This window comes from Scyliorhinus torazame, chromosome 5 (genome assembly GCF_047496885.1).
Source record: "Scyliorhinus torazame isolate Kashiwa2021f chromosome 5, sScyTor2.1, whole genome shotgun sequence".
NCBI lineage: Eukaryota > Metazoa > Chordata > Chondrichthyes > Carcharhiniformes > Scyliorhinidae > Scyliorhinus > Scyliorhinus torazame.
In genome coordinates, this window is record NC_092711.1 from 77872485 (window position 1) to 77894313 (window position 21829).

The 21829-nt window shown below is 48.8% G+C and overlaps 1 protein-coding gene across 1 annotated transcript in view; it reads right to left on the reverse strand.

Annotated features, from left to right (window-relative positions):
* Positions 1-21829, reverse strand: part of LOC140421423 (uncharacterized) — a 307993-nt gene that overhangs the window by 158929 nt on the left and 127235 nt on the right. The window lies entirely within an intron of this gene.

Below are 21829 nucleotides of genomic sequence, written 5' to 3' on the forward strand. Positions count from 1 at the left end.
GGTGAATAAAGCCAAGCCAGACTGCTCGGCGCCAGCAGGAGCCAAGACAAAGGAAGGCCAACGGACATTTAGGGACCGCCCAGCGATCAGGGAACAACTCCAGTATTGGAGAAATCGATCCAAATGATCGGAACGCAGTCCATTCATTTGGAACTAGGTATGGGGTCCTCCCCGAAGGGCGGGAAGCCCCTGGGGACTATAATGTAAAGCCCCCAAGTTCAACTCGTCCTTCTTTGGCAGGGTCACTCAGCAACTTGAATCAACCCGTGAGAGTGATCTGTCCAAGCTGCCGCATCAACCAAGTAAGTCTCCAGTCAACGCTCGCTACGAGATAGGCGCTCCGAGCTACAAGTCCGTACCAGCTTTTGAATCCTGCAGACTCAGGACCTGAACGAAAGGCCATTTGTTCCACTGACCTGGTGGACCAATTCCGAAGCTAAGTATAGACCTTTTAGTGATAGGAATAGTCTAGAAAGTAGAGTTTATGCATGAGTAGTGATTTACTGTGTATAATAAATGTGTTTTGATTTGAATCTTACTAATTGGTGTGTGGAGTTATTGATCATTACTTGAACTTGAACCTCGTGGCGGTATCATAAAGATACCTGGCGACTCTCGAGCAAAGGTTAAACAAACGGAGCAAATTACGAATTAAGAGCCAACCAAAAGTTAGCAACATATTACTGGCGACATCCTGACGGGGCCCGACTTAGAAGTGGCTTAACCACTCCGGGAGAACCCAAAATTTGAATTAGAAATGCAATTGGGAACAGAAAAACCACAAGTGTTTAAAGCAGTTCTGATCAATCCTCATAATTCGGAAGTGTGTTAATGCACGCGTAACTAACAGGGCTATAAGGTAATTCTGATCGATTTTTGTTGCGAAAAACTGTCGGGAGTTTGTATTCCGGAAAATAGCGAAAGCTGTACCCATAATTACAGCACCGCCTTGGTACCCCTCGTTCCAAATTTTAAGAGAGCATTTCGAGAGGAAAGATGGCAATGCAGGCAATGCAACGCCTCATGAACCCTGAAGAATTCGTGGTCGCAGCGACCAGCCGCAGAGTAGGTCGGTGTCCCGTTTGGGAAGAGGAGATCAGGAAATATCTCAAAGGGAAAGGATGGCCCCTTTGGAGTGAATTCTGTGACAATGAGGAAACAGGACCCGGGGGTATAGGACATACTTGGTGGGAGAACCTGTCATAGATTCATAAGAAAAGCTTGGGAAAAGCTCGCAAGCCAATGGCAATCGTGTCCTGTCTGGCACAATTGCGAGGCACAGAGGAGGTCGTTCAGACACTCTGAAAAGAGATAGAAGGAGTACATCGAATGAGTAAGGTCGATGTAAGTGAGGTCGAGAAAGAGAACATAGAGTTGAGAAGGAAGTTAGTAGCAAAGGACGGAGAGGTGGAGGATGCCAAGCAGGCACACCAGTCTTGTCTGGTGCACCTAAGCAGCTTCCAGACACAGGACGAAAAGGCCTATCAGGACATGCAACGTGCAGTCCTGGCAAGCGAGGAAACAGAGAAACAGGTAGAGGCATTGCAAAAGCAGTGTAGCGACCTGAAAGCAGCATTACGAGCACTCCATGCTACCACCACGGAGCACAGACAGAGCTCACTAGATCATGCGAAGTGCATGTAGCAGATTGCAGAACTGCAGTCTTTGCTTTCAGTTCAGAGCGGATTCCAGAGCACCTTTGGATCCCAGTTAGATGCAGAGGACGGCCCGGATTGGGAAGAATTAAATGAGACCGCGCATAGATATGTTCAGGGAACATGTGCGCAAGGAAAGCCCCAGAAGAGAAAAGCGCCCCAACCCCCCACATCGCAGATAGTTCAGGCACCATTGAACCCAGTAACCACTCAGTGCACAGTCGCAGCGGAAGGAGACACGGAATTCCTGTACACGACCCCCTTAACAGTGATCCAATTATGGGACGCGAGCAAGAAAATCACACCATTCCTTCGCACCTCAGACCCCCACCACTTCTTTGCCAGAGTAAAACTGCAGGCGACCATATACGGCCTGGACGAGCGTGAGCACGTGAAGCTCACAGTTTTGAGTTTAGACCCTTCGGTCGTAGCAGCCCTTCCCGACCCACAGAATGTAGGAGGAGGCACCCTTGCAGAAATGCACGCAGCGATCCTATATGCGATCGGCCCCAACAGAGGTGACCCAGTCGAAGGCCTGAATAAGTGCAGGCAGAAAGAGACGGAACACCCCACAGCGTTTGCTGGACGCCTGTGGATTCATTTCACAGCAGTTTTCGGTAAATTAGACCACGCCCATTTGTCCCAAGACGGTATGGCCAAATGGACCCGCACCCTTATCTCCCATGCCACAGAGGCAGGACAAAAAGCCTGTACGAATTATGACCCCTCAGAGGAAGTCCACAATGAGAAATGGGTTTTAAAAAGATTGTCCCGCGCCTGGGAGCAGTGTGTACAAAACAAACCCGCAGTTAGGAAACCCGAGGAACAGCAGGCAGAAGCAGACATCCAAGCGGTGAAAACGCACCAGAACCCCGCATGGGTGAACGAAGGCAGGGACAGCCCCCCACAAAAGCCACAGGAGTGTTACAACTGTGGACAGTTAGGACACTTTGCACGAGAATGCAATGCCCCACGAAAGCCACAGACAGCCCAGCAGGCAGGCACTCTGAATAAGAATAGGACAGAGCCCATACATAGTGTGAGCACCTGTTCAGATCAGACGGACCTGAACGGAATGGACTGCCGGTGTTCGGGCTCACCCAGTTGGGTCTGCGACACCCTTTGGGATAGGTCCGGCCGACCAGTAGTTGCAGCAAAGGTACGGGGACAGCCCATCGAATTTCTCTGGGACACAGGAGGGTCCTGCACCACAATTAATTCCTCCACCATGTTTCAGAAAGACACGTGGCCCACTACAGCCACAATCACCCTCAGCGGCTTAACAGGCCACTCACAGCAGGGACACATCACAGCCCCATTGAGATTGGCAGTATAACGACAAAGCACCCCATAGTTTTAGTCGATCTACCCCACACAGCAGAACACATTTTAGGAATTGACTTTATGAACTCCCACCACCTTTCATTTGATCCGGTAAACCAATGTGTTTGGAGAATGGCAAAATCCGCAAGAGCCCCCGCAACGCTCACAATAGGTGAATACGCAAACAAGGTTAGCGCAGTCGGCGAATTTTGGTTTGACCCGACCATGATTAGCACAGACGAGCAGGTTCGGGCAGTTCTGCAGAAGCACAGGACAACATTCGTGACCCACAAACACGACTGTGGCTGGACGACTGGTTCCATTCAAATCACAGGACCTGACCCTAGACCCCAAAAGCAATACGGATTTCCCCAAGATGCAGAGGGAGAAATCACAAAAGTTATTGACAGCTTATTAGAGCAGGGCGTACTCAGATCAATAGCCTCCACTAATAATGCCCCGTTTTGGCCAGTGAGAAAGCCCGATAGATCATGGCGACTGGCCATCGATTACATGGAACTCAACAAAGTCACCCCCGCAGCAGCCCCCACGGTAGCCACAAGTCCCGAGACCATGCTCAAACAGGGACTCAACTCACAATACTTTACGGGTTTGGACGTCAGTAATGGATTCTGGTCCATTCCATTGGCAAAAGCGTGACAATACAAATTTGCCTTCACTTTTAAAATTTTGCAGTACAGGTGGATATGCCTTCCACAAGGATTCCAGAACTCACCCACCATTTTCCACCGACAGCTGTCAAATGGATTATCAAAATTTTCTCGCCCCGAATGTCTGGTCCAGTATGTGGACGACCTATTACTGCAGACAGACACCAAGGCAGAGCACATCGACCTTCTGGCCGAACTCCTGGAACTCCTTCAGAAAATTGGTTGCACAATAAACCCCAAAAAGGCCCAGATTTTGGAAAACAAAGTGATATATTTGGGTACGATTATCACGCACGGTAAACGCGAGATCGAGCCCAAAAGAATTAACTCAATTGCCAAAATGCCCCTTCCCCAGAATGTGTCAGCCCTCCGGTCGTTTTTAGGACTGGTTGGCCACTGCCGAAACCATATTGACGGTTTCGCCAGCAATGCAGCACCCCTCTCAGACCTCCTAATGAAAGGAGCCCCTTGGGAATGGCTTCTGCAGCACACGGATGCTGCCGATACTTTGAAAAGAGCCCTCATTGCAGCCCCCGCACTTCAAGTTCCAGACCCGCTTTCCCCCTATGCTATAGAGATAGCTAGCACAGACCGCACCCTTTCGGCCGTGCTCCTCCAGGAACGGCACAAACAGTTAAGACCCGTGGCTTACGCCTCCAGACTTTTAGATCCTGTGGAGCAGGGATTTTAGGCCTGTGAAAGGCACCTGCTCGCAGTTTTCTGGGCGGTTCAGTATTTTTCCTACATAACCGGACTAAACCCCATCACAATCCTCATGGAACACACCCTCACCCAACTTTTACTTGACGGCGACTTAAGGACGCTACAAATTAGAGCAGCTAGATGGACCCATCTTTTGCAGAGAAGGGACATCACCGTTAAAAGGACCAAGGCCCACACCTTCTTAGCTGATAACCTTCAGTACCCAGGCACCCCCCACGAATGTTACCGGCAGCACGGTAGCACAAGTGGATAGCACTGCAGACTTCCGGGTTGCGGCAATGCGGAGCTAAGCCGCGCGATTCGGCAGCTCCCGCGAAAACTGACTTTTGGGCCCGCTAACGGAGCCCCAACGGCACTTTTTAAAAAAACAACCCGTGGGGAGCGAAGGAGAAAGGTCCCCTACTAACCTGCATGGATCGGACCCGCAGCAAAACGGCGAAAAAAGCGGCCCTGGAGCAGCGGGAGAAGAAAGAAGAAAAAATAAAAATTGCGGCGCCCACGGACAGGGAGGAGATGAAAGAGTTCATCAAGCGCTGCTTCGAGGAGCTGCGTAAGGAGATAGTGGTGCCTATACTGGCAATGATTGAAAGACTTGGAGCAACCCAGAAAGCCCAAGAGGTGAAGATACAGGAAAAAGTGAGTGAGAACAACGACGAGCTTGTGGGCCTGGCGGAGAGAGTGGAACGGCACGAGGCGCTGCACAAGACGTGGGCGGGAAGACTCGAAGACCTGGAGAACAGATCAAGGAGAAACAACTTGAGGATCCTGGGCCTCCCAGAAGGAGTGGAGGGGGCCGATGCCACGGCATATGCGGGCACAATGATCGGGACGCTGATGGGTGCGGAGGCCCCCCCGGGATTGCTGGAGCTGGACGGGGCGCACCGAGTGCTAGCGAGGAAGCCCAAGGCAAAAGAGCCGCCAAGGGCGATGGTGGTGAGATTTCACCGGTTTACGGACAGAGAGAGGGTCCTGAAATGGGCCAAGAAGGAATGGAGCAGCAAGTGGGACAATGCGGAGATCAGCATATACCCAGACTGGAGCGCGGAGGTCGCTAAGCGGAGAGCGGGTTTCAACCGGGCCAAAGCGGTGCTGCATCGGAAAGGAGTGAAATTTGGAATGTTGCAGCCAGCGCGACTGTGGGTTACACATAATGGCCAACACCACTACTTCGAAACGCCCGAAGAGGCGTGGACTTTTATACTAGCTGAAAAATTGTACTCTAATTGAGGGTTTGTGTGGGAGGGGGGTGTTTGAGGGTTGAGGTATGATGGTTGTTGTGCATAGGGGGTCAACCACGCGCAGGAAATGCTATATGGGCTGGGGGGGGAGGGACAAGGCCACGACAGGAGCTGCGCCATGGGGGGCGGGGAAGGCTTTGGAAAGCACGGGGTTGTCTTTACCGCGCGCGGCAAGAAAGGCGGGAAGGGGAACAAAGAAATGTACATTGATTGGTAGATTCCCACACGGGGGGGGGGGGTCAAAGGGATGGCGGGGGAAGCCGGGGTCAACAGGTGTCAGCTGACTTACGGGAGGGATATGGGGGGAGCAAAAAAGCTAGGCGGGGATCTAGCGGGGGGGGGGGGGGTGAGGGGGGGAGAGGAGGGAGTGGGGGAAGTGGGGGGGGGAAAGGGTTGCTGCTGCACTGGCCGAAAGAGAACGGGACACAGAAGAAGTGGCTGGGACGGGGGTCCCCAGGCCGGAAGACTGGAGAGTGGGGGAGACGCGGACAAGGGACTGGCCCAGAAAAGGAGATGGCTAGTCGGCGGGGGGGAGGGGGGGGGTGAGAGTCTCCCCAATCCGGCTGATAACGTGGAACGTGAGGGGCCTGAATGGGCCGGTGAAGCGGGCTCGAGTGTTCGTGCACTTGAAGGGACTGAAGGCAGACGTGGCAATGCTCCAAGAGACACACCTGAAGGTGGCGGACCAGGTCAGGTTAAGAAAGGGATGGGTAGGACAGGTATTTCACTCGGGATTGGACGCAAAAAATAGAGGGGTGGCAATTCTGGTGGGAAAGCATGTGTCATTTGAGGCCAAGACTATCGTAGCGGATAATGGTGGGAGATATGTGATGGTGAGTGGTAGGTTGCAAGGGACGTGGGTGGTGTTGGTAAATGTATACGCCCGAACTGGGATGATGCTGGATTTAAGAAGCGCATGTTGGGGCGCATTCCGGACCTGGAGGTAGGAGGACTGATAATGGGAGGGGTCTTCAATACGGTGCTGGACCCAGCACTGGACCGCTCCAGATCAAGGACGGGAAGGAAGCCGGTGGCGGCCAAGGTGCTCAGTGGTTTATGGATCAGATGGGGGGAGTGGACCCATGGAGGTTTGCAAGACCGCAGGCCAGGGAATTTTCTTTTTTCTCCCACGTGCATAAGGCTTACTCCCGGATCGATTTCTTTGTTCTGGGCAGGGCGCTCATCCCGAGAGTGGAGGCGATGGAGTATTCGGCCATAGCCGTTTCGGACCATGCCCCGCACTGGGTGGAACTGGTGCTGGGAGAGGAGAGGGACCAACGCCCGCTGTGGCGGCAGGATGTGGGACTGCTGGCTGATGAGGTGGTGTGTGGGAAGGTGAGGGGGTGTATTGAAAGGTACTTGGAGGCCAACGACAATGGGGAGGTGCGAGTGGGGGTGGCATGGGAGGCATTGAAGGCGGTGATCAGGGGAGAGCTGATTTCCATCAGGGCTCATAGGGAGAAGACAGAGGGAATGGAAAGGGAAAGGTTAGTGGGGGAGACCTTGCGAGTGGACAGGAGATACGCAGAGGTCCCGGAGGAAAGATTACTTGGGGAAAGGCGACGGCTCCAGACGGAGTTTGACCTGCTGACCATGGGCAAGGCAGAGGCTTAGTGGAGGAAGGCGCAAGGGGCGACTTACGAGTACGGGGAAAAGGCTAGTCGGATGCTGGCGCACCAGCTCCATAAGAGGGCGGCAGCGAGGGAAATAGGGGGAATCAAAGATGGAAGGTGAGCCACGGTTCGAAGAGCAACGAAAATAAATAAGGTATTCAAGGACTTCTATGAAGAGCTGTACAGATCCCAGCCCCCAGGGGGGGAAGGGGGGATGAGGCGATTCCTGGACCAGCTGGGGTTCCCGAGGGTGGAGGAGCAGGAGGCGGTTGGCTTCGGGGCACCAATTGGGTTGGAGGAGTTGAGTAAGGGTTTGGGGAGCATGCAGGTCGGGAAGGCCCCGGCGCCGGACGGGTACCCGGTGGAGTTCTATTGAAAATATGTGGACCTGCTGGCCCCGCTACTGGTGAAGACCTTCAACGAGGCAAGAGAAGAGGGAACCCTGCCCCAGACAATGTCGGAGGCAACAATCCCCTTGATTCTAAAGCGAGTCAAGGATCCATTGCAATGTGGCCGATTTCGCTCCTCAATGTGGATGCTAAGCTATTGGCGAAGGTACTGGCCACTAGGATTGAGGACTGTGTCCCGGGGTGATTCGCGAGAACCAAACGGGATTCATAAAGGGCAGGCAGTTAAATACCAATGTGCGGCAGCTCTTAAACGTGATAATGATGACATCGGAAGAGGGAGAGGCGGAGATAGTGGCAGCTATGGACGCGGAAAAAGCCTTTGACCGAGTACAGTGGGAGTACCTCTGGAAGGTATTGCGCAGGTTTGGGTTCGGGGGAGGGTTTATTAGATGGGTTAAGCTCCTTTACAGTGCCCTGGTGTCGAGTGTAGTGACGAACCGGCGTAGGTCGGAGTACTTTCGGCTGTACCGAGGGACGAGGTAGGGGTGCCCCCTGTCCCCCCTGTTATTTGCATTGGCGATCGAACCCTTGGCCATATCACTTAGGGAGTCTAAGAAATGGAGGGGGATAGTCCGCGGGGGAGAGGAGCATCAGGTATCGCTATATGCGGATGACCTGCTGCTATATGTGGCGGACCCAATGGAGGGGATGGTGGAGGTCATGCAGACTCTAAGGGAGTTTGGGGAGTTTTTGGGCTATAAGCTCAATGTAGGGAAGAGTGAGCTCTTTGTATTACAGGCGGGGGACCAAGAAAGAGGGATAGGGGACCTACCGCTGAGGAGGGCGGAGAGGAGTTTACGGTATCTGGGGATCCAGATAGCCAGAAGTTGGGGGGCCCTACATAAACTGAATTTGACGAGGGTGGTGGAGCAAATGGAGGAGGATTTTAAAAGATGGGACATGCTCCCGCTCTCGTTGGCGGGTAGGGTGCAGTCGGTCAAAATGGTGGTCCTTCCGAGGTTTTTGTTCGTGTTTCAGTGCCTCCCCATCGTGATCACCAAGGGCTTTTTCAAGAGAGTAGGTAGGAGTATTATGGGGTATGTGTGGGCAAATAAGACCCCGAGGGTTAGGAGAGGGTTCTTGGAACGCAATAGGGACCGAGGAGGGTTGGCTTTGCCAAACCTAGGGAGTTACTACTGGGCAGCAAACGTGGTGATGATCTGCAAGTGGGTCATGGAGGGAGAGGGGGCGGCATGGAAGAGGATGGAGATGGCGTCCTGTAAAGAAACGAGCCTGGGGGCGTTGGTAACGGCACCGCTGCTGCTCTCGCTGACAAAATACACCACAAGCCCGGTGGTGGCGGCAACACGAAGGATCTGGGGCCAGTGGAGAAGGCACAGGGGGGCAATGGGAGCATCGGTGTGGCCCCCGATCAGGGGTAACCACCGGTTTGTCCCGGGGAAGATGGACGGGGGGTTCCAAGACTGGCATCGGGCGGGGATAAGAAGAATGGGGGACCTGTTCATTGATGGGACATTTGCGAGCCTAGGGGCACTGGAGGAGAAATTTGAATTACCCCCGGGAAATGCATTTAGATATATGCAGGTGAGGGCTTTTGTGAGGCGACAGGTGAGGGAATTCCCGTTGCTCCCGGCACAAGAAGTTCAAGATAGGGTGATCTCGGGGGTATGGGTCGGGGAGGGCAAGTTGTTGGAAATATACCAAGAGATGAAAGAAGAGGGGGAAGCGCTAGTAGAAGAATTGAAAGGTAAATGGGAGGAGGGGCTGGGGGAGGAGATTGAGGAAGGGCTGTGGGCTAATGCCCTGGGTAGGGTTAATACCTCCTCCTCGTGTGCCAGGCTCAGTCTGATACAATGTAAGGTGGTCCACAGAGCGCACTTGACGGGGGCGAGGCTGAGTAGGTTCTTTGGGGTAGCGGATAGAAGTGAAAGATGTTCAGGGAGCCCGGCGAACCATGTCCATATGTTTTGGTCATGCCCGGCATTGGAGGGGTTCTGGAGAGGTGTGGCAGGAGTAATATCCCAGTTGGTGAAAGTCCGGGTCAAGCCAAGCTGGGGACTAGCAATATTTGGAGTAGTGGATGAGCCGGGAGTGCAGGAGGCGAAAGAGGCCGGAATTCTGGCCTTTGCAACCCTAGTAGCCCGGCGAAGGGTCTTGCTATTATGGAAGGAGGCGAAGCCCCCTAGCCTGGAGGCCTGGATAAACGACATGGCGGGGTTCATAAAATTGGAGAGAATTAAGTTTGCTTTGAGAGGGTCTGCACAGTGGTTTTACAGGCGGTGGCAACCGTTCCTAGAATATCTCGCGGAGCGTTAGAAGAAGGTCGGTCAGCAGCAGCAGCAACCCTGAGGGGGGGGGGGGACGAGAGATTGTTTGAGGGGATGGATGAGTGGGAGATGGCATGGAGGGTAGGGGGAAACGGTACGTGCGGCTAAGAGCCAGTGTATAAAGCTATGTAAATATACCATCTTGCCATGTATATATCTTGCTCAGGGAGATTTTGCGTTATTTTGTTACGGGGGCGGGGGGGAGGGGGGGTTACTGTTTGTAAGGGGAAAAAATTGTGTTGTTAAAAAACCTTAATAAAAAATATTTTTTTTTAAAAAACTGGATAGCACTGTGGCTTCACAGCGCCAGGGTCCCAGGTTCGATTCCCCGCTGGGTCACTGTCTGTGCGGAGTCTGCACATTCTCCCCGTGTCTACATGGGTTTCCTCCGGGGGTTCTGGTTTCCTCCCACAGTCCAAAGACGTGAAGGTTAGGGGGATTGGCCATGATATATTGTCCTTAGTGATCAAAAAGATTGGATGGGGTTACGGTGGAAGTGAGGGCTTAAGTGGCTTGGTGCAGACTCGATGGGCTGAATGGTCTCCTTCTGCATTATATGTTCTATATAGTGGGCAGCACGGTAGCACAGTGGATAGCATTGTTACTTCACAGCGCCAGGGTCCCATGTTCGATTCCCCGCTGGGTCGCTGTCTGTGCGGAGTCCGCACTTTCTCCCCGTGTCTGCGTGGGTTTCCTCCGGGTGCTCCGGTTTCCTCCCACAGTCCAAAGACGTGCAGGTTAGGTGCTTTGGCCATGATAAATTGGCCTTAGTATCCAAAACGTTTAGGAGGGTTTATTGGGTTATGGGTATAGAGTGGAGGTGAGGGCTTAAGTGGGTTGGTGAAGACTCGATCGGCCGAATGGCCTCCTTCTGCACTGTATGTTCTATGAATGTGAAATAATCTCACCGCACCACAACACAGGCCCCTTTATTGCGAAAACACCCCCCAGAAAGATAGGTAGTTCACCCCAGAGCCCCCAGCACACAGACACGTGAGCACCTTTAAGGATTTATGTGGATGGTTCTTCCACAGTATTAGAAGGGAAGCGCATTACAGGATGCGGCGTATATGTCGAAGATGTGTAGGGACGTGCCCTAGAAGAAATCTCACTAAAACTACCAGGACACTTAGGCGCGCAGGCGGCAGAACTACCAGCCATTGCATACATTATGGATCACCCAGATTCCTTCCCCAGCCCAGCAGACATATACTCGGACAGCCTCTATGTCTGCAACAGCCTTACAGAATTCCTACCCCTGTGGAAAGCAAGAGGATTTGTTTCCGCAGATGGAAAAACCCTCCCTTCAGCCCCATTGCTCCGCCACATTTTAGAGAAAGCACTGGACAGGACCATTAGTATTGTTAAAGTTCGCAGTCACCACCGTTCCTCACCCCCTGGAAATGTAAAAGCCAACGCACTGGCCAAAGCAGGTTCCAGGCATGGATATTTTTGGACACCCCCCGAAAGCGCACCAGTGAATGCAGTTCAGGTCTCGCAGACTAATATCGAGGATTTAGTGCAGGCCCAGAGGCAGGATAGCAATCTCAGGGAGATTTTGAAAGGAAAATTTACAGCACCCTATGTTAGGTTTAAAAATGCACTGACCACACACGACGGTGTGATGTTAAAAGACACCCATTATGTGGTTCCTGAACAGGACAGGAAACAACTTATTTGTTTATTCCATGACAGTCATGGACATCAGGGAATTGATCCCACTAAAGCCCACCTCAGGCAGCTCTGTTGGTGGCCAAGTTTAAAAGAAGACGTAAAGCAGTACGTTGAGAATTGCCTTATCTGTGCCCAGAACAATCCGGACAGATACGCAAAGAAGGCTCAGCTTAGAACATAAAACATAGAACATTACAGCGCAGTACAGGCCCTTCAGCCCTCGATGTTGCGCCGACCTGTGAAACCACTCTAAAGCCCATCTACACTATTCCCTTATCGTCCATATGTCTATCCAATGACCATTTGAATACCCTTAGTGTTGGCGAGTCCACTACTGTTTCAGGAAGGGCATTGCACACCCTTACTACTGTCTGAGTAAAGAACCTACCTCTGACATCCGTCTTATATCTATCTCCCCTCAATTTAAAGCTATATCCCCTCGTGCTAGACATGACCATCTGAGGAAAAAGGCTCTCACTGTCCACCTTATCCAATCCTCTGATCATCTTGTATGCCTCAATTAAGTCACCTCTTAACCTTCTTCTCTCTAACGAAAACAGCCTCAAGTCCCTCAGCCTTCCCTCATAAGATCTTCCCTTCATACCAGGCAACATTCTGGTAAATCTCTTCTGCACCGTTTCCAATGCTTCCACATCCTTCCTATAATGCGGTGACCAGAATTGCACGCAATACTCCGAATGCGGCTGCACCAGAGTTTTGTACAGCTGCAACATGATGTCATGGCTCCGAAACTCAATCCCTCTACCAATAAAAGCTAACACACCATACGCCTTCTTAACAACCCTCTCAACCTGGGTGGCAAATTTCAGGGATCTATGTACACGGATACCGAGATCTGTCTGCTCATCCTCACTGCCAAGAATCTTACTATTAGCCCAGCACTCTGTCTTCCTGGTATTCCTTCCAAAATGAATCACCTCACACTTTTCTGCATTAAACTCCATTTGCCACCTCTCAGCCCAGCGCTGCAGCTTATCTATGTCCCTCTGTAACTTGTAACATCCTTCCGCACTGTCCACAACTCCACCGACTTTAGTGTCAGGATAGCTATTTAGGACAAATATTAAGCCCCAGTTTTACCCATTTTAAATTAAGGATTTCAACACTCTCATAGCCTCAGGTCATCTCAAAACATAACAGCTTACAAAACAGCATAATTCACTTTCCTACACAAAAGAACCTGATACATGCAAAAGCAGTCGAGATTAAAACAAACACTTTAACTGAACTGACGAATACATTTTTTAAGACAGTGTCCAAGGACAGGGCAGGCTCCATAGCAACAGCATAGCAACGACACAGTAACATGAAGGCTCTATTGTTATAACAGCCAAGTCAGCAAAAGGCCAGTTCAAACTGGTCTTGAGAACAGCACAATATCGCATTCCTTAACATACACAAGTATGCAGCCACAAAACAATTAAAACTAATGTTGCGTGTTAAAGATGGACGGCTTGCCATCAAATCCGATGGTCACACCCTGTGCTAACGGCCCCTGGACTAACTTCCAGATCGATTTTTTAGGACCATTACCCCCTTGCAGGAATGGTTACAAATAATTATTAGTCGTCATAGACACTTTTACGAAATGGGTAGAGGCATTCCCATCCAGAACGAACACGGCAAAGACCACCGCAAAGATCTTAACCCACCACATCTTTACGAGATGGGGACTCCCCCGCAGCATTGATTCCGACCAAGGCTCCCATTTTACGGGACCTGTCATGAAGAACGTCCTCACGATATTTAGCATTACCCAAAAATTCCACATTGCATACCACCCCCAGTCAAGTGGTATCGTGGAGTGCATGAATCGGACCCTAAAAGCCACCCTCAGAAAAATGGTCCAACAAAACAACACCACTTGGGATTCAGTCCTCCCTTTTGTGCTGATGTATTTGAGAAACACTGTTTCAACATCCACAGGTTACACCCCACACACTCTCATGACCGGACGCCCCATGAAAGGCCCAGATTTTCTATTAGATTGGACTTAACCAGCCCCGAAGTGACGGCCCTCACACACGAGAACGCAGTCACACAATTAGTGGAGAATGTTAAAACGGCTCAGCTAGCAGCCGCAGTAAGATTCGAAACAAGGAAGAAACAGAGCAAGGCCTGTTTCGACAAGACAGTGCATGCGACTGAGTTTGAGGTAGGACAGCAGGTCATGCTCTCCATCCATAACCCCAGCACATTCCTGTCACTGAAGGATTCGGGTCCGTACTCCATTGCGGACAAAGTAAGCCCCTCCGTCTATAACATTAAGTACCCCAACGGAAGGTCTGCATGGTTCCATATTAACCAGCTTAAGACATATGGCCCACAGTCCAACCACGCACATCACGTCATGCTCGACGCAGCAGACCACACCCCGCCACAGCCAACGTATCCCTACCCACCCCCAACACGCCCACCACATCCACGGACTCGCCCTCGACCCCACCCCCGACCTCTAGACTCCGCCCCGGAACGCCCACAGACAGCAGCAGCGACAGCGACTGTGACTCAGACATTAGCCACAGCACGCCTCCCTACTATCCCCAGGCAACAGCACCCACACCCAGCGAATCTGACCACGGTTCGAGTGATCCCTTCCTCATCACATTCCTCAACAAACCCCACCAAACACCACCGCCCTACGATGACAATTCCGTCCCCACAGAGCTAGACACCACCTTTTGGCACCGCGATAATTCATTCAGGCTCGTCCGCAATGATGAGATGGACCCCAAATCGCACCATGCAACCCTATCGGCCTTTATACATTCGACAGTATGGCATCCGGGAGAAGATGACGACTTTGAGTCTGACTCCCAAAGCGAGAACCCCTTTGCGACCCTGTTCGCAACTGATAACTGAGGTGTCCAGATGATGTTTCAAAAAGGAACCGCTTGATAGAAACGGTGTCCTTTCTGATGGAACCTGCAGCATGTTGTTTAATGTTGTTTGTTGCTGTTATTGTTATGTGTTGTTTGTAAGATCGGAAATTTTTTCCACGGTCCCACGCCTTATTTGTCTGCCGAAACCTATGATAACTTGCCCGCATGCTCATCGGCAGAAACCGCTGAGAGCTTGCCAGCCCCCGTTCATAACTGCTCTTCTGGTTCGAAGGTAGAACCAATACGGCAAACCCCCCACGATGACTACATTTCTTGCCCATTCTTGCCGGTTGCTCAGGCAGAGGAGAAACGGAATTGGTCTCCGCCCTGCCTGAGGACCCCCCTCCGGTCAGCTATGCTTGGGTAGAGCACACACGGCATTGGTCGCCGTCCTACCCGGGGATTCCATCCAATTCTTACCCATCGCGGCCCATACGCACCTCATTTCGGCACTCTTGGTTCAAAAAGTTTTGTTTTGTTCTCGGGCAACCCTTCAGTTGCCATCCCTATGCTATTTACATCCTCAAACATTTGGATGGTAAATCGCACAGCCTGTGAGGCAGCTCGCACTGTTTCAGTATTTTTAAGTGTGTCTTGTCCTGAATATTCGGGGTTTTTTTTAAATTAAAAAATGAGGGAGTCACACATGGTGACAAATTGTAAAGGGAGAATTGGCTATGAAGGACAGACATACTAACAGACGAGATATTAACCAAGATAGTAACATAAACTATGCTTGATCCCTAGAACCCCAGAAGCTCCAGGAAAAGAGACGAAACGGAAAGGAAGAGTCAAAAAGGAAAGAAAACAACAATGAAGACGTCATACGTGTATTTCGTCGTTATTGCAATTTGTACCCGGTTGCGCGCGAACGCGAACCCCCTGACCCCAACCCCCACCCCCCGGCCGTCAATGATTCACTTCCCCATAGCACACAGAACCCCGAGATAGTCTCCGATACACCATCATGGCGTGATAAGCTCATAACATGGTACTCCCTTTCCTACTTAGTCGAATCCCTATCAGTGTTGGTGATACTCTGCAGCATCGTGCAGACTCTCCGCATGAGGAAATGGAGAAGGAGAGCCTACCGCGCTCGCACCCCGGTACACAGAATAAGATCCCCTATGTTCAGTTACCCAAGACCCCGAACCCCTCGATCTATAATAAAGGACATCCGTTTGCGTTCCTCTGTAAATAAAGAAATGGAAAGATTGTACAACCCTGTGTTTGACTGCCAAGCCATGAAAAATGTAAATGCTGCTATTATTTTGTATTGTTTAGGAAGTTAATATGACTGAATGTTTAGTGAGTGTAGTTTACTAAGGACAGTTAGAGGTACAGTTTTTTAAATTTTGTAATGCATGTCCCTGTTTTGACATAGCACCACTTAGAAATTGTTAGTTACATTTTTTCTTGCATAGTTATGGTCAGTGTAGAGCCCATAGAAGAGTGCTCACCGTGTCAGGGAATGAAGACAACGCAGTTATGTGATCCTTCACGCTTCGCGTGAGGGATCACAAGGCACAATTGCAACAGTTAAGGTGAATAAAGCCAAGGCAGACTGCTCGGCGCCAGCAGGAGCCAAGACAAAGGAAGGCCAACGGACATTTAGGGACCGCCCAGCGATCAGGGAACAACTCCAGTATTGGAGAAATTGATCCAAATGATCGGAACGCAGTCCAATCATTTGGAACCAGGTACGGGGTCCTCCCCGAAGGGCGGGAAACCCCTGGGGACTATAAAGTAAAGCCCCCAAGTTCAAATCGTCCTTCTTTGGCAGGGTCACTCAGCAACTTGAATCAACCCGTGAGAGTGACCTGTCCAAGCTGCCGCATCAACCAAGTAAGTCTCCAGTCAATGCACGCTACGAGATAGGCGCTCCTAGCTACAAGTCCATACCAGCTTTTGAATCCTGCAGACTCAGGACCTGAACGAAAGGACACTTGTTCCCCTGACCTGGTGGGCCAATTCCGAAGCTGAGTATAGGCCTTTAAGTGATAGGATTAGTCTAGAAAGTAGAGTTTATGCATGAGTAGTGATTTACTGTGCATAATAAATGTGTTTTGATTTGAATCTTACTAATTGGTGTGTTGAGTTATTGATCATTACTTGAACTTGAACCTCGTGGCGGAATCATAAAGTTACATGGCGACTCTCGAGCAAAGGTTAAACAAACAGTGAAAATTACGAATTAAGAGCCAAACAAAAGTTAGCAACAATAAGATGATAAAAGATATGGATAAAGTAGACGTTGAGCGGATATTTCCTCCTGTGGGGCATTCTAGAATAAGCGGTCAGAGCCTCAGGATAAGGGCCAGCAATGTTAAAACAGAGATGAGGAGAAAAGATTTGTGAATCTGTGGAATTCGCTATGCCAGAGTGCGGTGGGCGCTGTGAGAGTCAGTAACTTTATTGCGAATTAAGGCATTGAAATTACTTATCCCATTCCCACTATTTTTCCCGGTAGCCCTGTTCGAACTAGGCCCTTGGGTTCCCTGCCTATCACGTTTCTTATTCCTCATTCTGCCTTTTGGTTTTGTTATTGATTATCCCTCTTCTGGTTCCTTACATAGGTTCTCATCCCCCTGCCATGTTAGTGCGAATGGAGTGGCGATGACTCTGTACAGAGCTGTGATGGGTAAGACTAGAGCTGTGATGGGTTAATGGACAGTGGTAATGGATTAATATTGGACGATGATGGGTAGGTAGAGTGCAATCATTGGTGAGTAGAGAGCGGTGATGGGTTAGAACAGCGCGGTGATAGATCAGTCGAGAGTGGTTTGGGGTCAGAAGACAATGACGATGGACGAGTAGACAATGGTAATTGATATGTTTAGACAAGCGGTGTTGGGTTAGAAGAGGGCAGTGATGGATGAGTGTGGGCAGTGCTGTGTTAGAAGAAATGACGATTGATGCATAGATTGTGGTGAGGATGAGTTTAAACCAGTATGGGAGAGAGGAGAGGGGTGTTGGTTTGGAAAAGCGCGGTACTGGATGTGTAGACAGCAGGCAACTTGAGATGAGAAAGAAGTGTGTGAGATGTCATTTGTATTTTGGAACATTCTGCTCGCTGTGGTATAATTTAGCAGAAATGTAGCAGAATCAATAACCAATAACATGACAATGTAATCCTCTCTGTTAGTGGCCAATATACCATCTCGATTTCTCCACGTTTTAATTGGCTGTTCTTTATTGTTTGACATAGGATCAAATGACCAATTATCTGAGCTGGAATACAACAGTCACCAGATTCTGGTCGCAGAGCAACTCAACCAATCTGACTGGAAATGATCGTTTTGGATCGTTGCTTGACAGCGCCGAGAATGCAAACTTCCTGATGAAAGTGTCTGCCTTTCCCACTATTCTTGGCCTGATCATTGTTTTGGGTGTCCCTGGGAATTCAATTGCTCTCTGGTACACATTACGAATTAAGAAGTTCTCATCGCCAACTGATATATTCCTATTTGGCTTAACAATCCTTAACGTATTCGTTATTGAAGCTTCTCTCACTGCCATTGTGCAAATCACACAGATTCCAATTCCAATGCTGTCATTACCTGAGCACTATGTGAGTCTAATCAACTTGTACGGCAATCCTCTCTTCATGACCTGCATTGCTATTGACAAATACATGGCAGTTGTCCATTCTATCAGCTCTCGTTCATGGCGAAATTCCAGATGTTATGTTGTTCTGCCCATTGCAATTTGGCTGGTTATTAACCATGAGCTTGCTGGTAGCATTACACGCAAATTATCCACTTCCTGCCCCAGTTTCATGCAATACTATGATTTCTGTCTGGAAAGGGATTCTCGTACTTTTCCTCTGCCCCGAATTGCTAACATTTTTCATTCCAATTCCTCTTCTATTGGCCTGCTTTTTTCTGACAACAAGGAAATTGAAGTCGGAGCTGGGAAGGAATCTATGGAAATGATGAAAAAGAAAATGCTGAGAACCATTTGAGCGATTCTCGCTCGTCTGCTTTTCTGTTTTGCGTCCTTTCATATTACTGAACTGTCTTTTCTGTTGAATACCCTGCTGATAGTGCGATACGTTTGTTGTACCCGGCCATATACCTGGGCCGCCACTGCACTCAGCATCGTCCTCAATCCCATTCTGTATATTTTTCGATCCCAAAACTTTCAGTGGAGACCCATTTTCTGTTGTGTATAGAGTGCCTAACTTATGGCACCATTACAAACGGCGCACCCCCTTTATTCCCAACTATTCCTAAACTGAGTAGAGTCTCGGTTCCAATGCAGAATCTGACTTGCTATTTCGCCAAAATATGTGTGTGATGAACGTGAGGCCACCAGGGGCGCCATGGTTTGTAAATGTCACGATAAATATTTGAAGGCTCTTAAAATCAAATATGCGAACTTGGCCATGTTGCATTTACTCTCCACAAGCACTTGTTCTTCTACACACAAGAATACGTCTGTCACGCTACCTCTATCGTTTATTTCCTGATATTTACCAAAGATATAGAAATGTTTGTCGAACATGTACTTCCCGTTGACAAACATCCTCCCCTAACTGATTTCGATCACCCTTTGCCTCAACATTTCCACTGGCAAATGGCGACATCGACATTTCTCATTCAGTGCCGCAATGTCCTTACGGGGACTGCATGGGTGATTTTATGTAGGGAAATTCTAATAATGAATAATGAATAATAATAATTTGTAAAGCTAAATTCATAACGTCATGGTGTCCCTGAGTAATTTCTAATCCAGTAAGTAGTTTCTGAAGTATAGGCTGTGCGTAGGAAATGAAACAGCAAATTCCGGCAGACAGTAATGACATAGTGAGCAGGTTATGTGTTTCAGTGGTGATCATTGAAGCATATGTATCAGCCAGAGAAAATTCCGCCTTTCTCTTCTTGGGAATTTTTGTGTTGGGGTTTACATTCAAATGAAGGAGCAAAGCTGTCTCGTTACTATTTCACTGTCTACATGGCAGTATGATTTACACTGGACTAGTAATCCAGAGACCAAGGGTCATGCCCTGGGGCCCTGTGATCCAATCCCACTATGGCAGATGGTGACATTTGAATTCAATACAAATCTGGAATTAAAAGGATAATGATGACCATGAAACCATTGCCGATTGTCGCAAAAAACAATCTGGTTCACTAATGTCCGTCAGGGAAGGAATTAAACCATCCTTACCCGGTTTGGCCTACATATGATTCCAGACCCACACAGTGATGCAGTGGATTGTTAACTGCACCTCCCCCTTGAAATGGCCGAGCAAACCACTCTGGTCAAAGACAATAATCGATGGGCAAACGAATGCTGGACCAGCCAGCGACACCCACATCCCAAGAATGGAAAAAAACAATATATATAAATCGTTAGAGTTAAAATAGTCAGCAAGATTACTTTTGGATTAATGCATTGTTATGCGGATACTTTGGTGCATTGGAATGAGTTTGGTATAAAGACATGACTGTGTTTAAAGCGCAGTTTAAAGTGTGGGAATTGATTGGTTCCATTACAAGAGACTGGGGACGTTGGAACTAAATTGGGATTGACATGGGCTTGGGGGAAAACAGGATGCATGTTGGCACAAGGAACCGTCGAATACTGTGACTAGGATCTGAACAGATAATTTGATTTGTATTATTTTCATTCTAATAGCTATCGGGTGATTTCCCAGTTTCTCTGTGTAGACTCCCGCTCATGCTAAAGTGGACACTCCATGAATTAATTGCTTCTTCAAGAGTATCAACAATTGGTTGTCAATATAGATAATCATACTCATCACCAGTTTTCAACGGTTTTTCGAGATTGAATTTAAATGCTGCTTGAATATATGCAAGTTGTGTTGTAAAATGTGAAATCAATAAAATTTGATTGTTATTATTTAATAGACTATTTATATTATTTCTTAATCACGTGGTGTTAAATCACATAAATGTGAATCATTTTGCTTTTTCCATGCTTTGCATTTATACACTGGTATAATGAAGTAAAACACCTTATGCTCTTCACAGGATAATTCAGAAATTGTGCTTGACAGGCTATAACGGGCGAAAATATAAAGGCAGATGACCTAAACTTTGGTTACAGATCGAGGTTCTAATAAATGTCTTACAGGAGAGGACGGAGGTAGACAGGCAGAAAACGTTATCGACTGAATTACAACATTTACCACCTTGGGAGCTGGAATGATGGCGGACTGTAATCGAGTGATTAAGATGGGGGTATGCTAAAAGTCAGAATGGCAGAAGTGCACAGATACTGGAGAACTTTATCGCTGGAGCACGTTAAAGAGGCCTGGCGGCGAGAAGATATTGATATTTTGAAACAAGATCAAATTTGTTCTACTTTCTATCCATCAATCTGCCCAATCAGGTGTGAAACACTATCTCACTCTCACCTATTCCATTGATCCATATCGTTATCAATCTAATGTCAAAAGTCTCCTCTGTCTATCATTAAATACATCTATCTATCTATCTATTTATCTACTTCAAGATGATACGGCCACTCGACGGAAGATGGGGATTCCCTGTACACTGGCACCTAAACTATATGAACGTTTCAGCGTGTTAACCGATCAAATTATCAATTGTGGCGAGTGCAACTTCACACTCTGTTTGGAGATGAGCATTGGCACAGGGTAATGGAGAAAAGTCTATTTCTATTCTGCTCCCCACATCAGTTCCAGGAAAAAATGGAGATCTGCATACGCAAAGCCAGTGCTTATCCCTGGCTGCCATGTTTGTAATATAATTGGTTGACTGAATACCTAAACCTGTCCCCCAAGGAAAATACATATACTTTGTTTCTCTGGTACTGAATTTAATCCCATTTCCCACCATTCTCGCATATGCTGGGGTTGCTTTGAGGTATCTCATCCACCACAGAACGAGACTAGGGAGCAGTATCTGCTATGATTATCTGATTTGGGTACAGGACAGGAGACTGGAGAATGTAATCAAGCAGTCTAAGGAGAAGACACTGATTTTCCAATGATATGGGTGAGTAGAATAATCAAACCAACTGCAACCCAGGATATATGAAAGGACATCACTTCTTGCAGTTGCTCATACTACTGCAAAGTGGACGAGTGGCTGCCCGAAACTTCTCAGTCCTTGTTTCCTCTATTGTTCAATACACATCTCACTATTAATGACACGACACATTCTTTCTGAGTCCACACGGCCATTCACCGATTCCTGATCATTTAACAGGCAAAGGTGCAATTACTTCGGTCCAAAACACAGCAATTGGGAGTCGGTGGAAGATGAATGGCAATTGCAGTAGTTGAATGGACCGGACCAGGTTAGATGCAGAAAAATGACTCGGTCAAGGATAGGGAA